This window comes from Pteropus medius, unplaced genomic scaffold (genome assembly GCF_902729225.1).
Source record: "Pteropus medius unplaced genomic scaffold, Ma_sr-lr_union100, whole genome shotgun sequence".
Lineage (NCBI taxonomy): Eukaryota > Metazoa > Chordata > Mammalia > Chiroptera > Pteropodidae > Pteropus > Pteropus medius.
The window spans coordinates 1,724,440-1,747,273 of NW_024344370.1; the positions used below are offsets into that span (position 1 = coordinate 1,724,440).

The following is a 22,834-nucleotide window of genomic DNA, read 5'->3' on the forward strand; positions in this document are numbered from 1 at the left end:
AGACTCCTGAACGCTTAGAGACTTTCCACAAAACTCACACTGCTTGGCACATCAGCAAAACACTAGACATCTGTCAGATCTTCCTTTTTGGGAAAATTCACTACAAACTAGACAAGAATGCATGCTATTTGTTCAAGAGATCACTGGTGTTTCCCTGGGAGTCATTGATTGGTCTGAAAGGTTCACTTCCTCCTGCCACACTAGCCAAGGCAGATGGCCTGCTTTTCCCACACTTAGTTCAGCTGGAAGGATATAGCAGCCGAGGCCCATAGCCTTTAGAACATATGAATAATTTCAGGACTGAGCACAGTACTTCTCAATTTTATTTTCACATTCTATTTAATACATTACTCTCAGGCCCAGGTAAGCATGTACTATGGATTAAAGTAGCAACTTGTACTACTCTTAGGGGTTTCTCCAAGATTCCCTAAGCATTTCCTTTGCAGAGGTGGTGGAAAATTTAAATTCATTTGGATCAAAACAAGGTCTCCTACCTCTCAAATATTACTTTCCCGTAGGACTTCTACATTCCAATTTAAAGACCCCCCAGGGTTTTCTATCCTCCTTTTGTGCTACATTTCACTTTTCTTTACAGTATTTGTGCTTTTTAACAGACTATAAAATGTCCTTCTGGTTTATTAATTGTTTCTCTCCACTAGAATATAAATGGGACGTGGACTTCTGTGTCTGTTTTGTTCATTGCTGCATTCCCAACCCTAGACTAGGTTCTGGTCTATAAGAGTACTCAATCAATATTTTTTCAGTGGTTCATAAATAATCTTATACTAAATAATCTTATTGTGTACATATGAGATACGGTCCATGAACCTGAGAAAAAGTAAATAATACTGTGGATCTCTTTACTAAACAAATTGTTCGAGGCAGTGGTATAGTATAATTGTTAACTGCATGGCCTATGAACTTAGAATGAGTTCAAGTTCCAGCTCTGCTACTACTTGCTATGTTACTTTTCCTAAAATTCTGTTTTCTGTCTGTGAAATGAGGATGTCATTAGTGCCTCTCCTGTAGGATTGTTGTGAAGATTAAAAGAAATACACAGTGCATGTATGACAGTATCGCTACCATGTCTGCTCATTTCCACTTAACATGGTCTCAGTATGCGGCAGTCTATCTTTACAAAAGGTCCTTTCATTCTGTAGGAAAAAGTATTTTATGTAATCTGCCAATCATCACAGTGACATCACAGTCTCCTATTCCTCACCTTTACCTTAACTACTAGACCAACACCCACATTCTGAGATCAGTGACCAAGCAAGAGGGCTCTTTCCCAGTGTCCTTTCTCAGCATCAGAAAAGACTATACTTTCTTTCTATTAAATACCTCTCCCAAGCCATCTTACCCACCCCCCAAAAATATAGTTATAGAATCTCATAGACGAAAGGAATGTTTTTCAGATTTCATCGACCACTGCTCTTTCACTCTACCCCAAACTGGATCTCTTTTGAAATCTCCCTGAAAAGGTGTCATACAGCATTTGTTCTCCACCCATGTACAAAGGAGTTTTTCTCATATATGTGCAGCATGTGTTGTTAGAAAGCCTTCCTCACACGAAGTGAAATCTAACCACTGGCTTAGTTCTGACCTCCAGAGTTACCGGAGTAATATGGCTCCAATTTCCATGGCATGCACATGGGATATTTGAAGACAACCTAGATGTCTCTTTCTTTTATAAAATGTCCCTGGTCCTTATGACCATTTCTCATATGGCAAAGTTTCCAGATCCTTCTTCATCTTGCCCATTTCCTTTAATATTTTTTTCACTCAACAGTGACTCTTTGAATTATGATCCTCATGACATGCTCCAAAGCTATAAATGTGGCGTGACCTCTGCTGTGCCCTGGAATTTGAGCATCCAGGATTGAAATTTCAACTTATTTAAAGGCTTTATGGACTTGTACAGACGTTTCTAGAAATTACATCACACTGTTGGCTCAGTGGGAGCTTGCAGTCAAGTAAAATCTCCAAGTCTGTTTTTTATAAGTTGCTATTGAGCCAGGTCTTCTGGCTTCTTATAAACTTGGATCAATGCTCTGATTTCTTCACATGGTCCGGAGTTATGCTGAATGCGCACGTGATTTTCTTTTGGCAGCCCGTGCACTATACACCAACCCATAAGATTGTTCTCAAGAAGCCCAGGTTTGGTGTCAGGAACAGACAAACCTGAGACACAAACTTGAGGGAACTGAAAGGCAATGTCTATATTAGCACAAGAACTTATTAATAATTATTCATGACCCTAAAGTGATTTGGGGCAATCTACCCTATAGAAATATAAAGTTCAAAACGTGTTTCATTTGGTTATTCTTACCAGCAAGTCTATGAATGAATTTCAGGAAGTCAATGACATTCCGCAAACGCACACGAAATTTAGAGCAAATATGCATTCATTAATTTCTCTGAGAATATCTATAGATTTCATCAGACTCATAAAGGGGCCCATAATCATAAAAGAGATTTAAAACCACTACCAATCCCCTTATTTTAGAAAGAGTATATTTGAGCCCTGGAAGTATTAGGAAAATTACTGAAGGTCACATAGCTAATAGGTAATAGAGTCTGATTTATAATGGGTGTCCTCCAAATACCAGAGCAAGTTCCCTTCATACCGCATGTAATTGCAAGAAAGCATTACTAAATAAAAGAAAAATATATATATGTGTGTATGTTTATATACTATGTGTAAATGAATATGTGTATTTAATACATACATGTCTTAGATGTCTCAAAACTTGTATCATTTTACTTGTTACAAGTATACCCAAATCTCTTATTGAAAAAGATCTTAGACATTCTTAATTGACCATGGACAAAGCTAAAATCACGGCGACTCATACAGGGTAAAAAATAAAATCTTCTCATAGGTGTTATGTAACAGCCTTCTTTGTGCTTTGCAACTGATGTCTCGAACATTATAAACTTCAAAGTAAAATCTGTACTTCAAAAAAATCAAAGGAATTTATACCAAAAGTATTTTAAAACAATCAGTTTTGTTCAATTTGTGTATATGGTGCACAGTGCTGAGAACTATAAGAATAGATGTCACATTGTTCTAAGTCAAAGTGGGTGTCTTTTCTACTGGAGAGAAATGAATAACAATGCTTTAGTATTTGCAGTTTATTAATTTAAAAATGCTATTTGACAAGAGGGTGAATTTTGTGTTTCCTAATTTTATTCTCATGCTGATTTGAGTTTTTAAATAATATATTAAGTTTAATTATACACCCAGTGTTTCTGTTACCCAATTTGAGAAGCATAAGAATAAATAATAGTATTTAATAGTAACTTAAGGCATGCTGGACTTCAAAATACTAAGTGACAATGTCACTTAAGAAAAAAATAGTTCAGAAATGAATCATAAAAATATACGATTTTGATTTGGGAAGGAATGGATAGATTATTTATTGTGGCCTCTTGTTTCATGAAAGGGAAGACTGATACTCAAAGAAATAATGTGACCTAACTTATCAAGGTTACATTGAAAATTAACATCAACAATTAAATAGAAAACCAGATTGAAGTTCAGAATTATAATAATTCTAACAATGGTAGCCTGTTTAGTCTTTCAGGGTATACCTGAAGAGATAAAGAAGATGTGATATATATATATATATATATGATGGAACACTAGTCAGCCATAAAAAGGTGTAATTTTGCCTTTTGCCACAACATGGATGGACCTTGAAGATATTATGCTAACCAAAACAAGTCAGATGGAAAGGATATTATTTTACTCTTATGTGGAATATAAAACAAAAAGGAAACAAATGAACAAGCAAAACAAAATGAAAACAAACTAATAGATACAGACAACAGACTGGTGGTTACTAGAGAGGAAAAAGGATAGGAGGAAGGCAAAATGGGTAAAGGAGTCAAATGAATGATGACAAATGGAAACTAAATTTTTAGTTGTGACCATGCTATAGTGTAAATAGATATTGAATTATGTAATGTGTTCACCTGAAAAATAAATAAATACATACATAAATACATAAATATATAACAATATCATTGTTATTTATCTTATCTTAGTCTTTTACTATTTTAATGAGGTCTGAATTATCTAAGTCCTCAAAAAGAGCTTCATTTTCAAGGAGACATTTACTGTATACAGTTCATTTTAGTCCTTTTGATGTTGACTTTTGCATATGTTCAAAGTTTCTGAATCATGAATAATCTTAGATCATCTGAAGAATCATAGATTGTTAACAATGGAAAGAATGTTAGAGATTTGTCATCCAAACAAAGGGTTTCATTTTTCCAGATGTGGCAATCGAAATGCCAAAGTTGCTATCTCAGTAGAAGTGACTTAAAGCCACAATAAGAGTAGCCTCACTCACTTACTATCACTCCCAGTAATTTGTTTGAAGAATTTGTATTTCTTGTCCCCTCAAATATGGGCTCTGTAGAAATAGCTTCATCAAAATTTAAGCTATAGCAGCTTCCCAGTCGCTCTGTGTTTCAAGTTCTAAGATACCAAGAAGCAAGCAAAGTAGTCATCATCTTGCAGAGGTATTTGATCCCAATCATCAAGGGCTGCTGTTACACAATGAATGCAGGAAAAAATGTGTTCCTCACCCAGCCAATTCATCTAGACATCTCCTAGTATACCCTTGTGCAATCCCGATGACAAATGATGGATGTATCAGCAATGGCCTGAAAAGAGCATGGTGACCTTAACTTAGATCTTTCAGTAATGAGGGTCTGTGTCACCCTACCAGTTAATCCACTTAGATCATCAGAGATGCAAGCCAAAGATGAGAATACAGAATGAATAGTAGAGGTGCTAAGAGGGGAATACCAATTGGGGCCTCAAGATCAACTGCAATGGCAGAAGCATTAACCAGAATCCCAAAGGAGGTGTTACAGAATTTATATTAAACAGGTGCATCTGAGTAGCTCAAGAGGTAGACTAGGATGAACCACACAGATTATTCTTCAAGACTGAAGCATTCGTCTCTCTGGTTTCTGAAACTACAAGCTGAGGCCCTCTCCAGAGGTGAACTTGATGAAAGATACCCGCTTCACTCAAAGTGATTCTCCCTTCTCCAGGGTAGCACACTTTCAACAAGGGTTCATGTAGGGGTGTGAAGACCTGATCCCTCCCCCTAACCAAGTAGGAACCACTCTGCAGAGTCATTCCAGCTCCACAGTGCTGCCATGGGATTGACTGAGGCCTCTGCTGAGACCTCATTACAGTTTAGTTTCTTCCTCTGTCCTGTCCCACTTCATTTATTCCTACTGGTTCTGACTCTACTCCCCTACTAAACCTCCTTTCTGGGGAAACTAATTCTCAACAGTCACCCACCTGGGTAGTACTAGAAAAAACTAAATACTAATTTCCTGATGCCCAGGCAAATCAACACACAAGGCCCTTTTCACTTTACCATTTCTCAAAATTAAATCTGAAATTTGGACTTTTGTGCTCATGCATACAATAGGAGGTTCCTCATCGTATAACTTTATCAGAGTAACCTGAATATCTCAGAAAGATGTACATTCAACACATTGCTGGCCACTCCTGATGGGGAAGAAGATCGTAGTGGAGGATCCAATGCATCAGAGATGCCATCAGGGGGAGGAAGCGGCGAAGAGAAGGACATCTAATCAGACTTAAATAATCCCCTTTTGAATGAATGAAATTTGATTGAAATTGATAAAGTTAAAGGATCAACTTTTGAATAAATTTACTTAAAAAGCTCAAGTAAAGTGCTTAATTTTCTAATGAACGTATTTACTCTAAAATGTCTTGAGCATATGTTGATAGTATTGTTTTCATTTATTCTGAACAACAAAAAATGTGTCTTAATCTAACACAGGAATCGATATATCTGAGGTGTTAGAGGTTCATCTTTTTTTAAGCATTTTCTGTAATAAAGTTCCTCTAGCTGACATGTTGAAGCATTTTACATTTGATGCTTAGTTGAGCAGGGCTTTTCAAGAGTTTTGATAATAATATACTGACCACTTACAATAAATGGTTGACCTAGTTTTATTTCCTAATAAATAATAATAACTTAAACCCCTCTGACTACTCAACAACAACTCTCCACTTCTCTACCTTACAATTTTTGCACTCAATTATGAGACCCTGGGCCCACCGGACAATTAATAAGTATTTGATAACCTATTTAGAAAAGATCAACATTTCCTCTTTTCTCATATTTTCTTTTATAAACAGATCCATTAAGTTTAGGCCCATGAACTGGGTAAAATCCAGAGATGAACATTAAGAAAAATTAAGCTGTTAGTACTATTTCATTTAAGGTGGAAAATTAAAACAGAATTGAAATATTTTATCTTTCATTCACAGGGCAAGTTAGGATTCTGAAGGTCCCAGACACAATGGCACACTGATGAAAACAAGATGTAGTTGAGTGAAAAAAGCCAAACATTTCAATCCTATACAATGTCAACCCAGACAGACACATATTTCCTCTCCTGTGTGGAAAAGTCTCTTATTCCTAACCAAACTCACTATAAATTGAAGAGTTAAACTAGCAAGAGAGAGACTGGTAATGTGCAAGAGTAAGAGGAATGGGGATGAGGATGGAGTCTGTATATCAGTATAAATATACAGCCTGAAACACTTTTAAATTTTAATGTAAATCAATGGAGCTTATTATCAACCTATATAATATGAATACCTGAAGAAAAATATTACAAAAGGATAACTAGAAATTTTTCAGCTTAGTGCTTCTTCAGCATAGAAATGTAAACCAAGTGTCAGTCTCATATACATGTATGTGTGGGGCAGAGGAGTGGTTTATCAGAAGGAAATGGAATAGAGAAGCTGAAATAAAAAGTACAAGTGTAGGCAAGAGAGCCATTTAAAGAACTGACTGTGATCATTCATTTTATTTGTTAACTTAACTGGTCCACGCTGTGCCCAGATATTTGGTTAAACGCTATTCTAGATATGTCTTCAAGTGTGTTTGCAAATGAAATTAACATTTGAATACGCAGACTGAGTAAATTAGATTTCCCTCCCCAATGTGGATAGGCCTCATCCAATCCATTAGAGTCCTCAATAGAACAAAAGGTGTAAGAAAGAATTTAAGCTTTCTCTCTCTCTCTCTGCCTCACTATCTGAGCTGAGACATCACTCTTTTGCCCTTGGACTCAGGCGAACTAGGAGTTACACCATCTGCTCTTCTGCTTCGCAGGCCTTTGGGCTGGCACTGGAACTATACCTGATTGGCTCTCCTAGGTCTTATCCAGACTTCTCAGCCTCCATAATCCTGTGAACCACCAATTTCTTAATAAGTCTATATAACTATATCTATTACCATATATACGTATATACATACATATAGATAGAACTGCTTATATATAGATATTTGCATATGTACTGTAGTGATATATATATGTGTGAATTATATGTATAATTTAAACATATAATGTAGTAAATGTTTAAGGATATAAATAATTATATATACACATACACACACACACACACACACACACACACACACAGCATCCTTTGGTTCTGTTTCTCTGGAGAACCTTAACTAATATACGGAGGGAACAGGAAGTAGAGATAAAATGGTGATCCAGGATAGAGGGTCTGAAATACACAAGGTAGGGAGAACCTGTTAGAATAAAGGCCAGAACCTGAGAGTCAGATCATAGGTACCTCAGCAAACTGGTAAGCAGGTGTGCCTGAGCTCTTAGGACTATAACCTTACAAAAACTAAAATCCGTGGGATCCAGGGCAAGAGAGGTATTCTTAAATAAGCATGAGCAAAATGGAAATTCCAATCTTTATTTGCATCTCTCAGAGACATTTGAAGAGATTCTAGTGCATTGTACATTCACAGCAGTTTCTATTAAAAGTCTGGTCCCCACCTTTCTTTGGTCCCCAAAAACTCTCACCTGCTTCACATTCTTCTTCCCAAATTCAATATACCTTATTATCTGATTACTGATCACCTCCGAACAACATCTTCCCCCATAAAACACTCACCCAACTTGTTCCACACTAGGAGTTATTTTTCTTAGGAGAATCTACTTACTTCTATATGTCCTTTCTCTCCTTAAAGCCAGTTGCATAGGGGACAGAGAGGGCATCGTGAATCTCCTAATTATTAATAATATTGTCTCTCATGCTAGTTTTGACCAAAGTTATAGTGGAGACTCTAAGAAGATAGGACCTTATGCCTTTTGAAAAACTCTCATCCACTAGAGTCAATTAAGTCTGAATAGCCTAAGGCATCCACTGTATGTGATGAATTAACTTATCTTCTTTGTATCCGGAATGGTACCAACTACTTCCATTGTTAAAAGAACTGAGAAAATAGTCACTCAGATGATTGTCTGTACACTTTAATTCTCCCATGGACATGGTTGAGAAAGACTGCTTTAGAGAATCAAGTTAAAAGCAATAGCATCTCTTCAAGATCTATATCATCAAGAGTTATGACTGTCAAGTTCTCATAGTTCTGAGCCCCTGACATGTAATATTGAGTACACAGCCTTCAATAAAGATTTGTTGAACTGACAAATGAATGTGTCAGTACTAGCAGCTCTATCTAGATAAGTCAAACCCTAAATGTCCTAAAGTAAGCGAACAGCAGAGAGCACCTGATGAGAACTCATTTGAACTTTAATGTGTGTCTAGAAATTTATTAGTGACATTTTGCTTGTATTAAACCATAACTACATTGTACTTCATCATTCCTCCTCTCTTCAGAAAGGTTTAGTTGTGTACTTGGTCAATATGGGCTGGAATACAGTGTACCATATTAGACAAGGGACATTTTTCAGAGAAAAACCCAAACTCAGTGGTTTGCTTTTGATATATACTTGTCATATTTTTATCCTGGAACCTATCACACTTCAGTGGAGGCAATGTCAATGCTGTGACATTTCTAAACCACTTACTGCTTGCTGCTTAACCCCAGTCATTAACAGCTTCCAGCAAAACTTCCTATTGTTTCATTTGTCAGATGCTGTTTGATGAGAGCAAGATGATGAGTCAAGGTGAGCCAAGTTCTGCTTCATAGAGCTTGCAGGGTTTGGTAAAACAAACCACAATGTCAAGGAGTTTCTGTAAACTTTTAACCTATATTTTGCAAAGTTCTCTCACCATATTTGGAGTTGAGGCAATAAATATTCTTTCCTTCTTCTACTCCTCTGTTTCAAATAGTCTGTGCATTCTTTAACCTTCAAGATGACATGGACCCGCAAGATGTAATACACTTAGTTTCTTGATCAAATTCAACAACATCAGTAATTACAGAAACAGAACATCAAATGAAAAGAAAGGCATAAACAATGGGCTCCTGGAAGCCAGCCAGTTCCTCAGCCTTGAATTAGTGCTTATCCCAGCAGAACTCTAATAGCTGAACACAAATAGAGGACAGAGGGCCCAAGCTACTCAGCAGAGTCCCCAAGTAGCTGCTATCCTGTAAGTTCAAGTAGGGGAATATATTTAGACTTTCCGGAAGGTTCCACTTCCACATGGAAAAATAACATATTATTTTCAAAAAGTGGAATAGACTGCAACTTAACAAATGAGTTCCAGCTGTTGAACATTAAACTGCTAAAAGAAATTCCATATATGAATACTCCCTAGGACTATTTTCATTTAATTAGGACCTGTATGATTCATTCTCTTAAGATACTAGCCTCTTCAGATTGAAGCCTGAGATAGTTAAATAAGTGTTGATAGTATGTTGGTTGTAATGATCCTGTCTCTCTTACTGCCTATATTACTTACTTTTAAAGGTGAATATTAAACAAACAAACAAACAAAATGCTTGAATCACCACCCGGAAGCCACTGACCACACTATCGGATTCATGGGAAAGCAGCAGAGTGTTAGTTGGGAAAATTCTGCAGTGTGATGCAGGAACCTGGGTGAGGATTTCTATTTACCACTTATCAGTAACATGGACTTGGGCAACTCTCTTCATGTCAGTTGTCCAACTATAATATGAGGATGATGTGTGTAATGATGGAATATCCTGGTTGCTTAAAGTCCATCCTAGCTCTCACACTGATACTTTTATGACTTTTCTAGTACGGATTGTATTTTTAATATATGTCTGACAATCAGACAGAGGGACATATAACTTGGCCTCTTAAATTGGTGGGGCTTTTCTCCAGGATGTGCCTTATACTTCTTTTGAGACCTTCTTCATGCCTCCTTAATGTGATAAAGATCCTACTTGTCACATTAGAGCAAGTAGGTTTCTCTTCCCCTGGTCTTAGAATTTGCTCTGATGGGAATGTTGGTTCCTTGTAATTACAAAATTCATTACTCTTGTTTAATTCTTTGACATATCAATTTAGATTATGGTAATTCAGATTAGTTCAAAGGATAACTCAAAAATATTGAATATCTTTGTAAGTCCTATTTTTTTCTCATATATAATACAAAATAATGCAAATATTATGTGTTAAACACTAGTTATTATTCAATACATACTAAACACTAGTTATTATTCAATACATAAAAACTCCATAAAATATTTATACTGCGTACAGCCCTCCTGAGCAGAATGACTAAATGATATTTCTTCTTTTAAAAATTTCCAAGTCAAATAACTTGATACTACACAACCTAGAGACCCAAGGTGAATCTGGAACCCACATATAAGTTCTTGTGGTTTGATTTTTTTTTCCCTGTTTATCCTTAAAAAAAAAAAAAAAAAAAAAAAAAGCCCTATGTCATCTAAAGCTATGGTTCTCAAACAGAAATAAACAGAAAAACATGTAGGTAGATGTTGACAAAGAAAGGGTGATCTAAGCCAAATAGTAAGCTTGATGCATCTTCTAGAACTTCCGCTTTAAGATTTTTTAAAAAGTTTACAAATACAGACAAGTAGCATCTGGCTTCAGCATGCTCCATACCTCTTGCAGAGAAGCACCAAGCCTGGCACTAACAGCAGCCAGCCTTGATTTGTGGGTTGGCCTCTCAAGGCACCTCTAAGCCCAGCATGGGTGGTGGTCATCTGCAGATTGCTTGGTGGTTCATGCCAGGTGGCCCCTGGAAAAGCACGTGCTGTGGTTGAACCTGGCTTGTGGTTGAATCTGGCTTGTGGTTGAACCTGGCTTGTGGTTGAACTCTCAGGAGGCCCTGGGGCTGGCATACCAAATGGCTAGCTTCTGACTGAGCTGGAGTACCACCCCGGGCCACATGCAAGGACAACACACTCAAGGGTAGACTCAACAGGCACTGCTAAAGTGAATCCTGCTCTGTGGGGTCAGCCCCTGCGCAGCAGCTCCTCTACTATAGTCACTGGTCAGTCCTTACAACCCATGATCCCAAGGGTCAATCCCTCCCACTGACGTACAAACAGCAACCAAGGCTCAACTACAATAGGAAGATACACAGAGCCCACACAATAGGCACACATCTGGAGCATCCAGCTCAGGTGACCAGGGATACTGCATGACTGGGCTTGCATGACTGGGCCCTACAAGACATCTACTACATAAGGCCACTCTATCAAGACTGGGAGACATAGCAGCCCTACCTCATACATAGAAACACAGGGAGGCAGCCAAAATGGAGAGACAAAGAAACATGTCACAAATGAAAGAAGAGAAAACAAGTTCTAGAAAAAGAACTAAACAAAATGGAGACAAGCAATCTACAAGATGGAGCATTCAAAACACTGGTTATAAAGATACTCAATGAACCTAGGGAAGAGTAGATGAACTCAGTGAGAACTTAATCAAAGAGATAGAAAACATAAAAATGAAGATAGAAAACATAAAAAAGAACCAGTCAGAAATGAAGAATGCTATCACTGAAATGAAGAATTCATTAGAGGGAATCAACAGCAGATTAGATGAAACAGAAGATTGAATCAGTGATTTAGAAGATAAGGTAGCAGAAAACACCCAATCGGAATAGCAACAAGAAAAAAGAATCTAAAAAATGAGGATAGCTTAAGCGGCCTCTGGGTCAACAGCAAGTGTACCAACATTCACATCACAGGAGTATCAGAAGGAGAAGAGAAAGCAAGAATTGAAACCTATTTGAAGAAATAATGATGGCAAATTTCCCTTACCTGGCAAAGGAAATAGATATACAACCTTAAGGTGTTCAGAGAGTCCCAAATAAGATGAACCCAAAGAGGTTTACATCAAGACACATCAAAATTAAATTGCCAAAGGTTAAAGACAAAAGAACAATTTTAAAAGCAGCAAGAGAAAAGCACTTGGTTATCTACTAGAGAGCTTCCATAAGACTATCAGCTGATTTCTCAGCAGAAACTTTGCAGGTCAGAGGGATTGGCAGTAAATATTCAAAGTGATAAAAGCAAGGACTTAAAACCAATATTGCTCTACACAACAAAGTTATCATTCAGAATCAAAGAACAGGTAAAGAGTTTCCCAGACAAGAAAACACTAAAAGAGTTCATCAGCACCACACCAGTACTACAAAACATGTTACATAAACTTCTTTAAGAAGGAAAAAAATTTCAAAAATATGAATAATAAAATGACAATGACTATATATCTGTCAACAGATATGTAGTTATTTTAAATGTAAATAGATTAAATGCTCCAATCAAAAGATAGAGTAGTTTAAAGGATAAGAAAACAAGGCCCTTACATATGCTGCCTACAAAAAAACTCACTTTAGATGAAAAGACACACACAAACTGAAAGCAAAGGATGGAAAAAAATATTTCATGAAAATGGAAACAAAAACAAAACAAAACAAAACAAAAAGCTGGAGCAGCAATATTTATACCAGACAAAATAATCTTTAAAACAAAGGCTATAACAACAAAGTACCCAGTAATCCCATATCTGAGTATTTATCCAAAGAAACCCAAAACACTACTATGAAGGGTCATGTGAATCCATATGTTTATTGCAGCATTATTTATAATAGCCAAGATATGGAGGCAACCTGAGTGTCTATCAATGGATAAATGGATAAAGAAAAGTGGTACATACCGTGGAATATTACTCGGCCATAAAAAAAAAAAGTAATCTTGCCATTTGCAACAACATGAATGGACCTAGAGAGTATTGTGCTAAGTGAAGTAAGTCAGACAGAGAAAGACAAATGCCATATGATTTCACTTACATGAGGAATCTAAAAAATAAACAAACGAAACAAATGAATTCATAGATACAGAGAACATTTTGATGATTGCCAGATGGGAGGTGGGTTGGGGGATGAAAAAGAGGAAGGAATTAAGTACAAATTGATAGTTACAAAATAGTCACAGGAATATAAAGTATAGCGTAAGGAATATAGTCAATAATATTGTAATAACTGTGTATGGTGTCAGATGTGTGCTAGGTTTATCAAGGTGACCACTTCGTAAGTTTTATAAATGTCAAATCACTATGTTATACACCTGAAACTAATATAACATTGTATGTCAACTGTAATTGTAAAATAAATTCAAAAGTTAAATAAATAAAGTTTATATGATTTTCTAAAATAAAACAGGTGACACAAAATAATTCTCAAATTTTCTATACGCTGCTTGATAATATGCTCCCCAATCCACTTCTCTACAGATTGAAGATATCAATTTTTATTCTTCTGCCATTTAGGAACACTTCAATGGATACTTCAGGTGAATACACCTAAGGAAATCCAAAATTTTCTCTTTGAAATACAGAAAGACCTACATAATAGAAGACATACATATCTATTTTCTTCAACAATATAGGTAATTGCATCCTAAGTTTATATCTGATTAAATATTTTGAAGTTCTCAGAGATTTTTTCACCATCAACCTTTTTACCACCCACCCACTTGTGCTATTTCTCACCCTTTGATACCTTATTCAGTGCACCATCTCAGAGTCTTATAAGAGTGCCTTGATCCTATAAAGAGGTTAAATGTTTCTAATCCAATGTTTCCCGTCTTTGCTAAATCAATTGTCATTATTATATAGCAAATGCTACCCAAGTTTTGTCTGAATATCAGTTAACACTATTTATAAAATGTATGATTTACTTCAGGTATAATTTTGTAAAAATGAAATAGGCAAAGGTTTCAAATCTTTCTCTGGTTGTAACAATAAAAAAGAAAATGATATATCTCTTGCACACACACACGTGTGCACACACACAACACTTTCACACACACAAAAAATCATTCTTAAAAAATGATTCTGAGGTAGAAATAGTTGCCGAAGGGAATGTAGTAAGAAGCTAGATATTATCAGAAATTCGGCCTCCTCTCTCAGTATTTACTTTCCGACATAAAAGAACTAAGTTTTTCTAAAAAAAATGTTTTGTTCACAGAATGCTGGAGAAGGTCTGTTTTCCTTACTCTTGTCTCTTTTCCATATCAATAAAGCTTGGGTCACAGAACTTACATGGCCTGTTTGTTCTTTGCTTAGAAAACAACGCTGGCACACTAGGTGTAGAGAGGAGAGAGGAGACCAAAGAAGAGAGTCCGCTTCATTCTGAGTCAGAGACTCAGGAAAAGACTGTGGGAAAAAGAGCTGGCCTCCAGGGCCTTCCGATTTGACCACTCTTCCAAGCCTTTCCTTTATTCCACAGGAAGGAGGGGGCCGAACACTGTTGCCACCAGAGGAGATCAATCAGGATCCTTTTGGGCAGGGACAGCCACTTATCCCAGCCTGCCAAAGACAAAGGATGGATTTCAAAGGGACAGAAATGGCAAGTCACCAACAAATCAATCCATGTATTGTTTTTTAACAGGGAAAATAGCTTAATTATTTATTTAAAAACTAACTCATGCTTATTATACAAAATTCAATCAACACACAAAAAGTACAAGGAAGAAAGAATGAGAGAATCATCTGAAACAGGCATATCATTTCTTGAGAATCTATCATGTGCTTGGCATTGTATAAACACTGCTAGTAGCAAGAAAGACACATAAGATGTTCTCAAGGCATTTATAATCTGGTGGAAACCTGGCTTTTGAGGCAGTCTCTGATAGGATGGCAAAGATCACTAGACTTATATATCGAAGCCCCCAAGTTGTTTGTCAAGTCATCAGAGGGTTGGCTGAATGCCAATGAAAAGAGGGCACTCTGGACATCTTCCGTTACTCCTCTCAAGGAGGACAAAGACTCAGAAGACCCTGCTGGGGAGAGAAGAAAAACCTATTATTTGTTTGTTTTTTGAACAACTTGAGAAACTCTAAAGAAGTACTGACAGAGTTCAAGTAATGGTTCTGCAGCACATAGCAATGTGACTATAGACAAACCTGTTAAACTGTCTTAGCCTGATTATTTTAAAAAGCACAATAATTTCTACCTCACAGAACTGCGGTAACAAATATTAACTCATGTAATCCTCATAACGACTCTATAAGTTATCTGGTTTAGTATTATCACTGTATGTGTGATGAGACCAAAGCACAGAAAAATCTGTGTAACTGGCTCAAGGTTACATACATAGTAAGTGGTAGAGCCAGGCAGTCAAATTGCAGAGTACGTGCTCTGTACTCTGGTAGTTGGTTACTACTGCTCATGCATCAATCCCTGAAATTAGTAAAAGTCCAGTCTCTGCCCTTTGAATTATAGTCTGGTGAAGAGAGAAGGAGTGATTTTTTTAGAGCCTGAGGACACAGCACCAAAGAACAGGCTTTACAAAATCTTAAAAGAAATGAAATAATAACAATAGCTGATGAATTTATCAGGTGAAAGGCATTATTACAAGTAATGGAGGCACACGTGTGTATGTGTGTATAAATGGTCTCATTTAATCCTTACAATAATTTGTCAATTATGACTTACTCATCATCCTACAGATGTGACAACTGGGGCTCTGAGATTTTAAGCAATTTTCTGTCACAAAAATAAAACACTGTAATGCGGAAATTAGGATTGAGCTCTGTGTGACCAGATTCTCAAATCTTGGCATAAATTTGTTGAGTCAAAATGGTACGTGGGTACTATTTAAAAAAAAGAATAAAGATAGAAAAATCATAGATCCTCTTCCCTACAGCTGCAGTAGTGACTGATGGTGACCCTGGGATGCCTGGATGCTAATCCTAAATCATCCATTTGATGAACATGGCGATGAGCAAATCACTCAGTGTCTTTGCTTTGGTTTCTCTATCTATGAGCAGAATGTAATAGGCTATGGGTTCTTAAACTTTTGGTGATCATAAACCACTCTCATGAATTCAATGAACTCTCCCTCCAGAAAAATACATACATGAACATAAGACATATATCTCTCCATTCAGTTCAGAAGAGATATTATATTTTATATTAATTGTCAGTCTTTCCCACTGAAATGTACTATCTGTGAGGGCAAAGGACTTAAGTCTTTTTCATATTTATATCCCCAGTTACTATAACGGTAACTGGCACATCATAGGCTCTCCAAAACTATCGACTAAATGAATAAATAGATTAGGGCTCCTGGTGTCCTTGAAGTCAAGCTATATTAATCCTGGTTAAGAAACCTTGGATTAAATTATTTCCAAAGTCTTTTTTGATTCTGAAAGATCTAAGATTAAATCAAATGAAATTGCCAATACTCCACTGATTCTGACCAAAAAATGGCAATTTCATGTGCTTCGACCTAACACATTAATTTAAAATTTCACTCAACTTGCCTAATAATGTATGCATATGCGCTTTGATATCTGGTGATAATCTTTTGGTATTAATTGTGTTTATCTGCGACCGCTGTTACTCACCTTGCATTTACATGATGAAACCTAGGCGAGTAGATAAATGTGTAGCATTTCCTGCTTCTTGTAAACTGCCTGTGAACACAAACAGGGCCTATTTCTGTTTAATGTAGTTTAATGTAGTTTCTTCTTAAATTACACAATTTGAAATTTATCAGCACTTACATAATTCCAAATGCTTTCTTAATGAGGTAGCAACTAAACAAGTTAGGACTGGACTTAATATAAATAAAGCAGACTTCTAGAATAATTGTTAAAAACAAGAAAACAGTGTGCTCAACCAGAAGCAAAGCTTTCTAAAATACATGCAAAGTATAAACTTTGGGTTAGTTAACATGTAGAATGGCTATTTCATTGTGTGACTTTTGTATTTGATCATAAAATATAGTGTTTAACATGTATTCAGAATTCCAGATATCCTATAACATCCATCCATTATTCAAGCATTGTGGATTATGAATTTTTAAAGTCCCTAGAGATACCTACTTGTACAATACTCTTGATATTAAATCACTGAAATAGAATATACTTTCATGAGTTAATTTGATGCAATTTAACTATTGTGGTAATATTTCTGAAATATGTTATGGATATGTTGCCTAACTAATATGTTACCTGTTACTTACCAATGGCAATGGCAATTTATTTGGATTTGTAAGGAAAACAAATGACAATACATGGAAATTGTTTGGGTTCTAAGACCACTCCTGCTTCTTCTTAACATAAAGATTTAACAAGCGGCCTTTCAATGAGATCTCCACCAGCCTCCTTTTTTTCTTCTCTAAAAGAATGCTTCCATTAAGATGGGTTGAGGTCAGTACAGGTAGAATTAATATTAAAAGAATAAATCAAAAAGCCTTCCTAATGAAAGGACTAAGAGAAGTACAGTGCACGGTAAAGCCTGAGAAATAAAAGGGGAACAAAAATAATGGGATATGAATATCATGATGTTTAGCATGTATTTCACTAAATCATACCTACTGTCTGGTATATTCATTAGGAAGTCGAAAGGGTTTTTTTGGGGGGGTTTCTATTTTACTGGTTACATTTTTAAAATATTTGACTTGCCCGTTGCTAGTTGGAAATATCCCAAAAAGTGATAGAATTGGATGGAAGAAATTAATATGTGAATTCTAAAGCACTTCAAATTCCTAAATGAGGGTGTGCGTGTGTGTGTGCATGTGTGTGATATAGGAGAGGGGTACTAAAACAAAAGCGACATTGTAGGCAAAAAATTAAACTTTAAATATAGTTATTCCTCAACTGAACTAGTAAGTAGCAAATTTATCTCTATGATGAAAAGGTACTGAATAGAAAAGAAAAAGAAAAACAAGGAAATTGGATCATCTAAACCAGAATTACCAAACTTTGCAGTCCTCCTTTAATTCTCCAGAGAGATTCTCCTTTCATTCAGTCATAGGGAAGCAAACCTGAATCTATCTTCTAGAAAATGAATCTTATCAGCATACCGCATAACTCTTCAAGACAGCAATTTCTGAAAACAACATTATCACCATAAAATTTTAAGCACCTATGCTTCAGGAACTTTTAGAGGGAATGAGATGACGAGTAGAGGGGATCAGATCTAGTTGTAAACTATACTTGTAAGAAAAACAGTAGGGAGAAATTTGAAACTATTGAATACAATGTTAATTTTAATTATTCTTTGTTAATTTTAATTATTTGGTCTATAATTGTCCTTCTTTTCACTGATAAGAATACCCATTAAGAGTAAATGCGAGTACTATGTTCAGAATTTCACACTATATTTCCCCAAAGAAATGCCTTTCATAATAAAGAGTTCAGATTGTAAAATTATTAACTATTTTTATGGGTATGTGTTAGCAAGTGTTTAGAAAACCAGTAGCCTAGAATTCCTTTCTAACCTCTACTCCTTCTCTCTGATCTCCTTAAGTCATAGAAAATTCTAGAGAAAAATGATAAAATTATTTTCTTTTTGATCATAGCAACAATTTTTAAAAGAGAAAGAAAAGGGAGGTTGAAAAAACTGAGAAATAGATTTTTTTTTCTTTCCTGGAACCATGAAGTTCTGCTTTTGTGAGGTCTTGTGTGAGAAGGGAGAGAAAGTGTGAGAAAACCCAACTTTTGCAGAATCATAAGCCAGAGCCAGAGCCTCTCTGGGACAAGGATGTCCATCCTCATTAACTTATCTCCCCGTATGATAGAAAGCAGACACAAAAGGCCACAGTCCCTCCAGCTGTAAAAGAAAAAAGACACAATTACCCTGGAGAAAGATTTTTAAGATATTGCATTGAGAGAAAGGTTACTGATCAGTACACTTACTTGCAGTTTACATTTTTTAAAAAGTCTCAAAAGTATCAAAGAAAGCAAGGAGGAAGAGGAAATGGATACTAAAACATAAAAAACAAGCATCATAGGCAAAAAATTAAAAATTAAATATGTTTATTTCACAATGAACTGATTGGATAATGAAATTATAAAGAAGTACTAAATAAAAGGGAAACACAAAAATAAAAAATAAATAAAAAACAATAAATAAAACACACCATGAAGTCTTTTCTTCACATTCAGATGGTAAAAGCTATGAAGAGGAAAACTATAAGATCTGAAAACAAGGAAACCAAAATAATCTTCAACTTGAAACTGCAAAACTCCAGCAGGGAGATTATCTCAGATTACACTAGAAGGAAGTCATTGCTTATAGGCAGGCAACAATTGTTCCAGGCTCAGATGGCCAAAAGAGTCACAGGATTTCTGCTCCCCTCCCTAGGATCTTGATGGTCAAAGTAAGCAATACAATGTCTTTGCATTTGTCAAGAGCAAACAAAAGAGCCACTAACAAGAGCTCTCAGATGTAGAGTGCATTAGAGTCACCTAGAGGGATGGTCAGGAATTCTGATTCCCAGAATCCTCACCAAGGATGCTATTTCATTATCTGAGAATGAAGCCCAGGAAATCATATTTTTAACTAGCATCTAGGGGGATTCAGAACAGATATCTTTTGCACTTCACCTTGAGAAACATTACATTAGAAATTACTAGCTTTTTTGTAACAGGTTTGCTGCCAGAACACAGATGTCATGAAAACCACCACAAAATCTAAGCCAAAATGGGAAGGAAAAGACTCATATCAACATCACCATCATTGGACACGTACATTCCAGCAAGTCTAACACTACTGGTCATCTGATCTATAAATGCGGTGGGACTGACAAAAGAACCATTGAAAAATTTGAGAAAGAGGCTACTGAGATGGAAAAGGGCTCCTTCAAGTATTCCTGGGTCTTAGATAAAGGAGAAGCTGAACCTGAGCATGGTATCACCACTGATATCTTCCTGTGGAAATTTGAGACCAGCAAGTATTATGTGATCATCACTGATGCCCCAGGACAGAGACTTTATCAAAAACATGATTACAGGCACACCTTAGGCTGACTATGCTGTCCTGATTGCTGCTGGTATTGGTAAATTTGAAGCGAGTGTCTCTAAGAACAGGCAGACCCGTGAGCATGCCCTTCTGGCTTACAAACTGGGTATGAAACAACTAATTGTTGGTGTCAACAAAATGGATTCCAGTGAGCAGCCCTACAGTCAGAGGAGATACGAGAAAATTGTTAAGTCAGCACCTACGTTAGAAAAATTAGCTACAACCTTGACACAGCAGCATTTGTATCAATTTCTTGTTGGAATAGTGACAACATGCTGGATGCCTTGGTTCAAAGGATGGAAAGTGATCTGTAAAGATGGCAATGCCAGTGGAACCATGCTGCTTGAAGCCCTGGATTGGATCCTGCCATCAACTCATCCAACTGACGAGCTTTTGCGTCTGCCCTTCCAGGATGTCTACAAAATTGGTGAGATTGGTACTGTCCCTGTGGGCCAAGCAGAGACTGGTGTTCTCAAACTCGGCATTGTGGTCATCTTTGCTCCAGTCAACATTACACCTGAAGTAGTCTGTTGAAATGCACCATGAAGCTTTGAGTAAAGCTCTTTCTGGGGACAATGTGGCCTTCAGTGTCAAGAATGTGGCTGTCAAAGATGTTCATAGTGTGCCTGGTGACAGCAAAAATGACCCACCAATGGAGCAGCTGGTTTCACTACTTAGGTAAATGTACTGAACTATCCAGGTCAAATGAGAGTCAGATATGTACCTGTGCTGGATTGTCACACAGCTCACATGGCTTGCAAAATTGCTGAGCTGAAGGAGAATATTGATCACTGATTGTTGTTCTGAGGAAAAGCTGGAAGATGGCCTGAAGCTTTTGAAATCTAGCAATGCTGCCATCATTGATATGGTTCCTGGGAATCCCATGTGTGTTGAGAGCATCTTTGACTCCCCTCTTCTGGGCCAGTTTGCCGTTGGTGACATGAGATGGACAGTCGCTGTGGGTGTCATCAAAGTAATAGACAAGAAGGCAGTTGGAACTGGCAAAGTCATCAAGTGTGCACAGAAAGGTAAGAAGGCTAAATGAATATTAACCCCTAAATCTGCTACCCCAGTCTTAATCAATGGTGGAAAAACAGTCCCAGAACTGTTTGCCTCAGTTGGCCATTTAAGTTTAATAGTAAAAGGCTGGTTAATGATTACAATGCATTGTAAAACCCTCAGAACAAAGGAATGTTTTGTAGACCATTTGTTTTTTTGGTATGCGCGGCAGTTTTTGTCATTAGTTTTTAAAATCAGTATTATTAATGAAACAACTTGACTGAATATCTGTCACAGAATTTGGAAACCCATTAAAACAAAGTTTAATAAGGAAAAAAATAAATTGCTATAGAAATCTCCCTGCTCAAATGCTGTTTTCTGTGCAGGTTGTCGGCAAATATGAGACAGCTTGGTTGGCTCACTCAAAAAATAGGGATGAGTACAAGTCTAGTTGTTTCCTTATGTGAGTTAAAAAAAAAAAAAATCAAGGTTTTTTCCAGCAACCTATGCAACTACTAGAAAGCCTTCTGTTATTTTTTTTATTTTTATTTTTATTTTAATGCTAAATTTTCTACACTATTGCCTTCATGGATCCAAAGGAATACTCTGCTTTGAAAGCTATTTTCAGATTTCTTAAGACTCTATAAAAACAATCTGTGTAAGTATATATTTCAGTACATGTTTTAGAGGAGAAATATGTGTTACTTGTCCAGTTTACGAGATAGAGTTTTAAATATATTTATTGATTTGATTCGAATGGGAATTTTTAGGAATAGGATTTTTAAAAGTTATTCCCAAATAATTAAGAAATTACAAAGAAAAAAATGGGCAGTCCTACATCTTGTTTCTGATAACATTCATCTTTCTAAAATTTCTTACTGCTCTCTGGTCCTAGGTGAAGCTAAGAAAACTCCCCTGAAGGACAGTGGGCTGTTCACATGCATTTATGTTTGTGAGAATCTCGCTGCATTACTGACTGTAGATCAAATCCCCCAGAAAACTGTCTTGCTTTACTCACTTGAAAGGAGCTTGGAATAGAATGTTCCTTTTTAAAAGGAGCCCCATGAGTTACTTTGCTTCTCCAGCAGTGTTAAGGTATATTAATTTGCATCAGATTAATCTATCTTCTTATGGATCAAAACTGACTTTATTATTACTCTTCAATGTTTTTTCAATTGTGGAATCTTATAGTTTTAGTACTCCATGATCCATTGAGTAATCAATGATCGATATTTTCTATAAAATAATACATGAAGTATTACTAGACTAATAAAGACATTTTTTATAGCCATGATGTCCTCTCTAAGTACATCAGTCTTCATTTAATATAAGATGTATTACATTATTTTATGTTATTGTTGGAGCCATGAATCATATTACTTTCTTTTGTGGAAGACTGAGGCTTATATTTATATAATTCTTTATGCTGTGTAAAAAAATCACTCTCCAGTTCTTATTTCCAACCTAGAGTAACTGCAGTAAGTGCTTGGCCTGGATACTCTAAGAAAGTCCTAGCATTACATTTTTCTCCCACAGTCAAACTCTATTTCACAATGTCAAGCCATCCATGACAAAAGAAAAAAATTTTTTTAAGAAATATAACTACAAAGTCAATATATGCCTTAAAAATAACTGACTTAATCTGAACATCTCTGGGGACCCTCTGCCCCACCCATCCCCTTTCCCATTCTTGGGATCTATTCAATGAGGATTTGTTGAAGATGACATTGATCTTAACCCTCAAGGCCTTGGGACACTCTTGCTCTGTAAATTACATCATCTGTTTCCTGCTTCAGCA

The 22,834-nt window shown here is 36.3% G+C and overlaps 1 pseudogene; it reads left to right on the plus strand.

Moving 5' to 3' along the window:
* The first annotated feature begins 2,823 nt into the window (after window positions 1-2,823).
* Window positions 2,824-21,082, plus strand: LOC120608141 (elongation factor 1-alpha 1-like; annotated as a pseudogene).
* Window positions 21,083-22,834: the final 1,752 nt, after the last annotated feature.